Source organism: Bison bison, unplaced genomic scaffold, assembly GCF_000754665.1.
Source record: "Bison bison bison isolate TAMUID 2011002044 unplaced genomic scaffold, Bison_UMD1.0 scf7180017864487, whole genome shotgun sequence".
NCBI classification, from domain to species: domain Eukaryota; kingdom Metazoa; phylum Chordata; class Mammalia; order Artiodactyla; family Bovidae; genus Bison; species Bison bison.
The window spans coordinates 7,949,624-7,959,935 of NW_011495047.1; positions in this window are offsets into that span (position 1 = coordinate 7,949,624).

Genomic DNA, 10,312 nt, shown 5'->3' on the forward strand with positions numbered 1-10,312 from the left:
AAGGTTCCCTTTAACAAAACATAAACCAAGGTAAGCTTCGGAGATAGATTTGTTTCTCCAAAGAACTGCTGCTCCCTCTCCATTCTAGGAGTTTATTTACAGGAATTCGGAGAACATAAGAGTTTAAAATGCCAGTTGTTACTGATTTTCAGGACTGTTCACTTAGTAAGTTCCACCTCCCTTTGGGGAGAGATGGGTGAGTTTAGGGTAAGCATGGAGAGGGGTTAATGCCATACAGATCCCAGTGCTAAACTCTTGGAGTCAGAATCTTACTCTCTGGTTAGAAGCAGGCCAATTGAGAAGGATGGGGAAGGGAAAAGACAAAATTTAGGAAGGGCAGAACTAATTTAGGGTCAGGAAGGTCCCCTGGAGAAGGGCATGGCAACCCACTCCAGTATTCTTGTCTGGAGAGTCCCATGGACAGAGGAGCCTTGTGGGCTACAGTCCTTGGGGCCCAAAGAGTCAGACACGACTGAAGCGATTTAGCATGCATGCGTGAACTAATTTAAGTAACTGGGGCTGGAGTACTTTGCGAAACTCCTCTTGATAAAGGGCCCCTACCAATCTTAGGCTTTTTCTAGAATAATGCCCACTTTTAAGAGCTGAAGCAATGTGTTCTTCATATCTGCTTTAAACCAGCAGAAGGAGAGCTTTTAGGATTCTGTAGTTTGGGTGGAAAGTGTTGGTAGCTTCCTCTTTGATCAGTGGGATAAGGTTTTGGAGCTTATCTAGAGAAGCCATTTGAAAGGAAGGGCAGAACTTGAATCCAGTTGCTAGCACCTAGAGTCAGGGCCTGTTTCTTTTTATTCAGTACTATCACAGTACTGAGTAAATTTTCATCTTAGGAGACAGGCACATGAAAAGAGTGGACCCTAATCTTTACATGTGGCTTATGGTGTCACATAACTTTTAAATATCAAACATCAGAGACAGTTTTTATTTGACTCCCTCAATTATGAGAACAGATGATCAGCAGTTGGGTTTTAAATTTTGGCGAACACCAAATTTTACCTAGGTTGTGTAAATAACCCCCTAAAACTTCCCCTTGGCTTTGTGAATGGAGGCCTTTGCTTTGTAAACCTCTTTCTTTGCAGCTAGCTTCAGGGCACATAATATTCTTAATAACCCTTCTGCTAAGTATACCTGTTTGACGATATGCCACTCCATCTCTGAAAAATGTCAACATGTTAGCTAATGTTTTGGTAGTAAACACACTAGAGTGTATACCCATTTATCAGACTGCCAGGTTAAGAGACTGAGGAAGAATGGGGAGGTGGGGCTGGGGAGTTTGGACATATAGAATGCAGGTGTCCAGTAGGGACATTAAGTGTTTTATTTTAAAAAAACAAAAATGGCAGGGGATCGAGGAGGAGACAGTAAGGTGGGATTTTGTAAAAATACATATTCCCAAGCCCTGGTTTTAATTTCCACAAAGCTTACCTTTGTTCTAACCTACAAAGAACCTAAGCAAGTTCTTCATTAACAATTCTGTGAGAAGATGGACAAATAAAAATAACTTGAGATTGTGAGCACATTTCTTCTTTATTTACCCTTAATTTTACAATAATGTCTGTAATTTTTAACCAAAGATTACCTATATAATAACAGTATTCATTGATATGCTGAGCACCTGAATTTACAATGAAAACCTACCCTTGAAAAATATCATCACCCAGATTTGCCCTCAACCCTTAACACTTTGCAAGACCATGTGCATTTACATTGTAGCACTTATTGTGGTTGTACTTTTTTATTTATGTGTTTCTTTGATTAATATGTGCCTCTTTCCCACTCCCTTCCCCCAACTAGACTATAAATTCTTGAGAGCAGGAAGTCTGTCTTTGCTTACTGTTTTTTATCTTTGTATTCACAGTACACAGTTGCCTGGCACATATAAGAGTGCTTGATAAAAATTCAGTAGAAGAATTAATTTGGTAGTAGTAGCTATTTTTTTTTAATTAACTGAATACTTAGCAATTTATAAGTGAGTAAAAGCTGTAAATTGCTGATTGTATTTGCTGGGTGCTTAATACTTCAGAAGCTGACTGTCCTCTTGCTTCTGTCCTGGATCTTTAGCTACAAGGTACTGCCTTTAGCAGTGAGTGAATATCAAGGCTGCCATCATTTCAACAGCATTCCAGAATAAGGATTGGGACACTGCCCCTGAAGCTCCTGCAAGAAAAACAGGATGGGAAGGGGGCAGTGCATTGACTGGAGTTCACAATAAAAGACTCTGGGACTCTGATTTTCAGATGGCTCCCTTTCTCCTTTCAGCCAGATTTTATAGGCATGTTGAAGTAAATTAAGCCCCAAATCCTTCTGATTTAGCCAAAGGAATAATTCAACCTTTCACAGCCCAGCATCCTGTTGTCACTTCGTCAAAATTATAAAACAAGCTGTCAATTTTATTTCTGGAAGGAGACAACCAAAAGAGTTGCCTTTGGAAAAGGAAGGAGTGGTGCTTTCACTTTTTATTTTGTATATTTTTAGTTTGAACATTCTGACCATGAAAATGCATTTTATATAAGATACAAATATTTTATACCCATATAAAATATGTACCCATATAAAATATGTACACACACACGGAATTTTTATGTCAGTGAGACTTATCTGGTGCTGAGAATTGTAGACCAAATTTTTTTTCCCCTTCTGTATATTTTTATGTATGAAAAAAAATTAATTTTTAAAAAAAGTTATCACTCAGGGCATTCCTGTCTTCACGGTCATCAGTTTTCCGTTATTACAAATAGGTCTTGGTGCTTTTCCCTTAAGACTTCTAAATTCCTCTATTTCCGTCAAGGTGGGGCAATATACATTGAAGAATACCACTCTTCTCTTCCTCTAACCTAGCTGTAGTTCCTACCTCTGTGGAACAGGTTACGCATTTCCATTCATGCTGTATGGGCACTTAGACATTAAATTATATAAATCAAGATACCTGTCTTCACAAAGCTTACTTTAATGCAGGTATACAAAAGATACCACAAAGTCTTTGTTGCATTCAAAGGGACATAAGATAACGTATCTAGATGTGTTGATTAAAAGCTTTACAGGCTTTTGTTCCTTCCACTCATAAAGGATCAGGCAAGAAAAGTGTTTTGTAGTAAACAAGGGAAATTAGCATGTTTAAGAGAAGCGAATGAGCAGAGTAAAAATAGAGACAGAGGGACTTCCCTGGGTATTCAGTGGTTAGGACTCTGTGCTTCCACTGCCTGGGGCACGGGTTCAATCCCTAGTTGGAGAACTAGGATCCTGAGTGCCGCACAGTGTGGGCCGCCCCCACTCCCAACCCATCAAAAAAAAGACAGTTACATTATGGTAGAGGAAGGTAGCAAAAAAATCGACCATGTTGAGGTACCGTTTTCTTTCGTCTTCTCTCCGATACTTTGCCCCTGCTAAAGTTCTATCCAGCCCTCCATAGCCTGCCTACATAAGGATGATTATGATGACATTTACCGACTCTAACCCACTTATCTTCCTTTTTTTTCAGGAGCAATTGCAGAAGTCTAAAGATTTCTAGAAGGAAGGACTGCAGAAGACATTTTTGTTCAAGGGAGGCAGGGACAGAAGCCACAGGAACAATGAGTACCCCTGGGGCCAGTGGGCAGCGTCACCTCTAGGTCTGACTTCCAGAAGGTGCGTATGATTGCTGGAGCAGGAATGGGTTGTGGAGAAGGTCCTGTTATTTTCGCTGCCAGGAAATGGTGAGTTGGGTGAGCAAAATGTTATTTATGTCTGTATCTTTGTACCAGTAGAGGAGGAGCAAGATGAGGATAGGAACCGAAAGCATATATTTTAAACTTACCACTCCTCATCTCGAATTATCTCCTAACTTCTATCTCTCATTTTGAGATTTTTTTTAATTCATTTATGGCTGCGCTGGGTGTTCGTTGCTGCATGCAGGCTTTGTCTAGTTGTGTCAAGCCGAGGCTACTCTTTAGTAGTGTGTGGGCTTCTTATTGTGGTGTCTGCTCCTGTGGAGCATGGACTCTAGCGTGAGTGGGCTTCAGTAGTTGTGGTGCACAAGCTTAGATGCCCCATGACATGTGAAATCTTCCCAGACCAGGGATCAAACCCGTGTCCCCTGCATTGGCAGACAGATTCTTTTCCACTGAGCCAGCAGGGAAACCCTCGTTTATGTCTCATTTTATGCCCTGATACTTATGTTACAGCTGTGGGTTCAGACCTTCTTATCCATCCTAGGCCCTGGGCCCAATGTTCCTAGCTAATAGAACATCTCCCATCTCAGTTTTAGCCTTCGTTACTGGTCCATACAAAAATCCTTGGAGGATTGGAAAGTGTTAGTCACTCAGTCGTGTCTGACTCTTTGAGACCCATGAACTGTAGCCCGCCAGGCTCCTCTATCCTTGGAATTTTCCAGGCAAGAATACTGGAGTGGGTTGCCATTTCCTTCTCCAGGGGACCTTCCTGACCCAGGAATTGAACTCAGGTCTCCCTCATTGCAGGCTGGCTGAGCCACCAAGGAAGCCTGTCCTTGGAGGAGTGGGATATAAATAGACAAAGGAGTCTTAAGAAAGGGGGAACGATCACAGAGGATATGTTTGAAAAATCCTGGGATTTCGGACTTCAAGACTACTATTAGCAGTTTCCATTCAGTCTTACTTGTCTTCTACACACAGTGAAACTTTTGGTATACAGAAAGAAGCAAGCATTTCAAAATACCAAGGAAACACCTTGTTCTCTGTGCATCTAAAATGCCTGTAGGTGCTTCTTTTACTCCCTTCTGTGCTTTGAAACTGGACTCAGGAACACAGGATGAGAACTTGACTTTTAGGTCCTTCAAACTCTTAAGATTTATTTAAATCTGAGCTGCCCCAACTCCAGATTTACCTTTAAAACTGTTAGCCTAGTTTTGTTTATGATTTGTAAACCTGGTACTTTTAGAGCCATTGAGGTCCACTGCCCAAATAAATCTGTAGTTTGGATAACTTTGAGGACTACTCATAACACTATAAAGAACTTCATAATGTACAACCAAAGCCATCAATAGAAGAAGAAAGAAGTAAGGAGTGAAAAAAATCTCACAGGGCCTCTTTTTGCTGAACTTATATTCATTAAGGACTACTCATTCCTCAGGCATGACCCTGTGGATGAAGCAGTGGAAAGCAGCCTGGTGCCAGGGCTGCCAACACTTTGTCACCACTACTTTCTATCCCTTGCTCCAGCTCAAAATGTGTTTTTCATCAGCTACCACATTCCTCTGCTCAGGGACAATCAGTGGTATGGGTCACAGCTTTCATTCTAAAATGTGACTCACCTTCCTACCAGCCTCTGCTTTGCTGCTTAGACCTCCCTTTGTCAGTGATGCCTGGGGGTCCGCCTTTGAGGTATGCTGATCTGGGGCATGGGCAAGGGAAAGCAAACATTTTTTAGAATAATATTTTTCCATTTGGAAAAAGATTTTCCCTTTTAAAATTTGATATGCTAGAGTTCACATGTTATTAATGAGTAATAATTATTAATTATTGATTAATAATAAACCTTTTTAATTGAAATATTTCTATAACATTAAATTTCACATAACATGATTCATCATTTTAAAGTGTACGGTCCAGTGGTTTTTAGTATCTTGAAGGTTGTGCAGTAACCCCCATTGTCTAATTCCAGAATATTTCCATCACTCTCTTAAAAACACATCCCAATTAGCAGACATTCCCAATTATCCCCTGCCCCAAAGCCACCAGCAATCATCAATCTGCTTTGTGTCTTTATGAATTTACCTATTCTGGACAATTCATTATAAATAGAGTCATATAATATGTGGTCTTTTGTATTTGATTTGTTTCACTTAACATTTTCAAGGTTCATCCATGTTGTGCTATGTATCAGTAATTCATTAGTATTTTATAAGTGTAAGTGTTAGCTTCTCAGTCATGTCTGACTCCTTGCAACTCCATGAACTGCAGCCCGACAGTCTCCTCTGTCCATGGCATTCTCCAGGCAAGAATACTGGAGTGGGTTGCTGTTGAATAATATTCCCCTGTATAGATATGCCACATTTTGTTTGTCCATTAGTTGGTAGACATTTGGATTACTTCCACTTTTTGGCTATTATGCTGCTGTGAACATTTGTGTACAGGTATCTGTGTGGATGTATTTTTCAGTTCTCTTGGATATGTACTGGCAACTGCTTTTAAAAAATACAATTTTTATTAAAGTATAAAGTGCATACAAAAAACAAGCACACACATCACAAGTGTTAAGCTCATTACTTTTCAGTAACAGTAATGCTTTGGGTGACCAACACCCAAATCAAAAAATGGAATGTGACCAGCACCCCTGAAGTCTCTCTCATGTTCTCTTGGCAGTCACTACTTTCCTGAATGTAACTGCTATCTCAAGTGGGTTTTGTTTTTGTTTTATGGAGGTGAAATTCACATAACATAAAGTTAGCCACTTTAAAGTGAGCAAGTCAGTGGCGTTTAGTACATTCCCAATGTTGTACATCCAGAACCTCTGTCCAGTTCTAAAACATTTTCACTACCACAGAATAAAACCATTATACAGTTAGTTCCCATTCCTGCCTCCCCTGGCAATCACCAGTTTTCTTTCTGTCTTTCTGGATTTACATATTCTGGATATTTCATATACATGGAGTCACACAGTGATTTTTCTGTTTTCTTTCACTTGTAATAGTGTTTCTGAGGTTCATGGATATACCATGTATCAATGTTCCATTACTTTTTTATGACTGAACAATATTCCATTGTCCGTGTATACCACAATTTATTGATACGTTCATCCGTTGAAAGACATTTAGGTTGTTTCCACCTTTTGGCTACTGTGCATATTACTGTTATGAACATTTATGCATAAGTACTTGTTTTGAGTACCTGTTTTCAGTTATTTTCAGTATGTACTCAGAAGTGGAATTGCTGGGTCATATGTTATATATTTAGCATTTTTAGGAACCACCAAACTGTTTTCCCAGCACCTGAATCATTTTACGTCCCTTCCAACAATCCAGTTTCTCCATATTCATGTGTGCATGCATGCTTAATCACTCAGGTGTGTCCAACTCTTTGTGACCCCATGGTCTGTAGTCCCCAAGTCTCCGTCCATGGGATTATCCCAGCGCAAGAATACTGGAGTGGGTTGCCATTTCCTCCTACAGGGATCTTCCTGACCTAGGAGTCAAACTGGTGTCTCCTTTGGCTCCGGCACTAGCAGGCAGATTCTTTACCACCGCGCCACCTGGGAAGTCCCTCCATATTCATAGCACTGGTTAAATTCCTTTTTCATGTATTATAACCATCCCAATATTTTATTGTGGTTTTGCTTTGAATTTCTTGATGACTAATGATATTGATCGTCTCTTTGTGCTTTTTGGCCATTTATATATCTTTTTTGGAGAAATGTCTAATAAAGTTCTTTTCCATTTTTAAATAGTATTATTTGCTTTTTATTGTAGAATTCTGAGAATTTTTAATATATTCTGGATACTAGACCTTTATCAGATACATGATTTGAATATATTTTCTCCCAATCTGTAAGTTGTCTTTTCACTTGGTTTTGTTGGCTCTTTTTTTCCTAGTCCCTCTAGGTGTAAGAGTGAGGTTGTTGATTTGAAATCTTCTTTTTAAAAATGTTTACTGGACTTGGGTGGCAGTCCAAGACTTTACCTTCCAGTGCAGGGGGTGTGGGTTTGATTCCTCATTAGGGAGCTAAGATCCCACATGCCTGTGGCAGAAATCCCAAAACATAAACCAGAAGCAATATTGTAACAAGTTCAATAAAGACTTAAAAAAAATATTCACAGCTATAGTTTCCCTTTGAGCACTGTTTTCACTGTACTCCATACATTTTGATATGTTGTGCTTTTATTTTCACTCATCTCAAAGTATTTTATAATTTCTCTTGTGAGTCCTTCTTTGAACTGTTGCTTCTTTAAGAGTGTGCTGTGTAATTTCCACATTTTGTGAGTTTTCCTCCTATTACTGATTTTTAGCTTTATTCCATTATGGTTGGAGAAGACACTTTGTATAACTTTAATCTTTTTAAATGTACTGAGACTTGTTTTGTGACCTAACATATAATCTATCCTGGAAAATGTTTTATGTGAGCTTGAGAAGATTGTGTATTCTGCTGTTTTGGGGTATTCTGTGTGTATCTGTAAGATCTAGTTAATTTAGTATTTTTCAAGTCCTCTATTTCCTTAGTGAACTTCTGTCTAGATGTTCTGTTCATTATTAGAGTATTGGAATCTCCCAGTCTCCCACTATTGTTGTAGAACTGTTTCTCCCTTCAATTGTGTCAATATTTGATTCATATATTTTGGGTTTCTGTTTGACACGTACGCATTTATAGTTTCTATATCATCTTAATGAGCTGACTCTGTCAATGTATGATGACTTTCTTTGCCCTTTAACAGTTTTTAATTTTTTTATTTAAAGTCTACTTTTTATTTTTATTTAAAGTTTTAATTTTAACACGGCTACCTCAGCTCTCTTTTGGTTACTATTTGCATGGAATATCTTCTTCCATCCTTTCAACTTACATGTGTGTTAGGATCTAAAGTGAGTTTAAAGTGAGTCTCTTGTAGACAGCATGTAGTTGGATTTTTTTTCATCCATCTGCCAGTTCCTGTCTTTTAATTGACGGGTTTAATTTCTTTATATTTAAGGTGATTATTGGTAAGAAAGTACTTAATGATATCTTGCTATTTATTTTCTTCTGTCTTATGTCTTATCTTGTCTCTTTTTTGTTTCTCAGTTCCTTCAATACTGCATTTTGTTTAATTTATTCCCAATGTATTGTTTTGATCCTCTCATTATTTCCTTTTCTATATATATTTTAGATTCCCTCAGTGGTTACCATAAGGATTATAATTAACATCTTAAATTTTATAACAGTCTCATTTGAATTGATACCAACTTAGCTTCAATACTGTACAAAAAATTCTTATTCTGCTCCTATATAGCTCCATCTCTCTCCTTATGTTTTGTCACAGATTACATCTTTATATATTATGTGTTGATTAACTAGTTTCATAATTATTGTTTTGTGTGTTTGTCTTTTTTTGTTTGTTTGTCTTTTTTAAATTAATTTATTTTAATTGGAGGCTATTTACTTTACAATATTGTAGTGGTTTTTGCCATACATTGACATGAATCAGCCTGTGTCTTTTAAATCATATAGGAAACAAGGAGAGTGGTCACAAACCAAATAATACTGGCTTTTATATTTACCTATGTTACCTTTCCCAGATTTCTTTCTCTCTTTGTATGGCTTTGAGTTATTGAGTTACTGTCTGTTGTCCTTTGATTTCAACCTAAAGACTTCCCTGTAGCATTTCTTGTAGCCTGGCATTGTCTAGTGGTGATAAACTCCCTCAGCTTTCACTCTCTAGGACGGCTTAAGGTTTTAATTTCCTCTTTGTTGTGAAGGATAGTTTTGTTGGATACAGATTCTTGGTTGAGAGTTTCTTCTTTTAGCATTTTATGCCACCCCAGTCTTCTGACCTCCATGACTTTTGATGAGAAATCAGCTGTTAATCTTATTGGAGATCCCTTGTACATGATGAGTCACTTATCTTGTGCTGCTTTCAGTATTCTCTCTTTGTCTTTTGCCACTTTGATTGTAAAGTGACTTGGTCTGGATCTCTTTGAGTTTGGTCTGTTTGGAATTTGTCCTACTTCTTGGATATGTAGATTCATGTCTTTTGATGAATTTGGAGAGTTTTCAACCATTATTTTTTGCCTCTTTTCACTCTCTTCTCTTTCTGTAACTCCCATAATGCATATGTTGGTCTGTTTGTTGGTGTTCTATGCATTCTTTAGGCTCTGTATTAGCAGATGGTCAACACCAAAATCAGATTGATTATATTCTTTGCAGCCAAAGATGGAGAAGCTCTATACAGTCAACAAAAACAAGACCAGGAGCTGACTGTGGCTCAGATCATGAACTCCTTATTACCAAATTCAGACTTAAATTGAAGAAAGTAGGGAAAACCACTAGACCATTCAGGTATGACCTAAATCAAATCCCTTATGATTATACAGTGGAAGTGAGAAATAGATTTAAGGGCCTAGATCTGTTAGATAGAGTGCCTGATGAACTATGGAATGAGGTTCGTGACATTGTGCAGGAGACAGGGATCAAGACCATCCCCATGGAAAAGAAACGCAAAAAAGCAAAATGGCTGTCTGGGGAGGCCTTACAAGTAGCTGTGAAAAGAAGAGAAGTGAAAAGCAAAGGAGAAAAGGAAAGATACAAGCATCTGAATGCAGAGTTCCAAAGAATAGCAAGAAGAGATAAGAAAGCCTTCCTCAGCGATCAATGCAAAGAA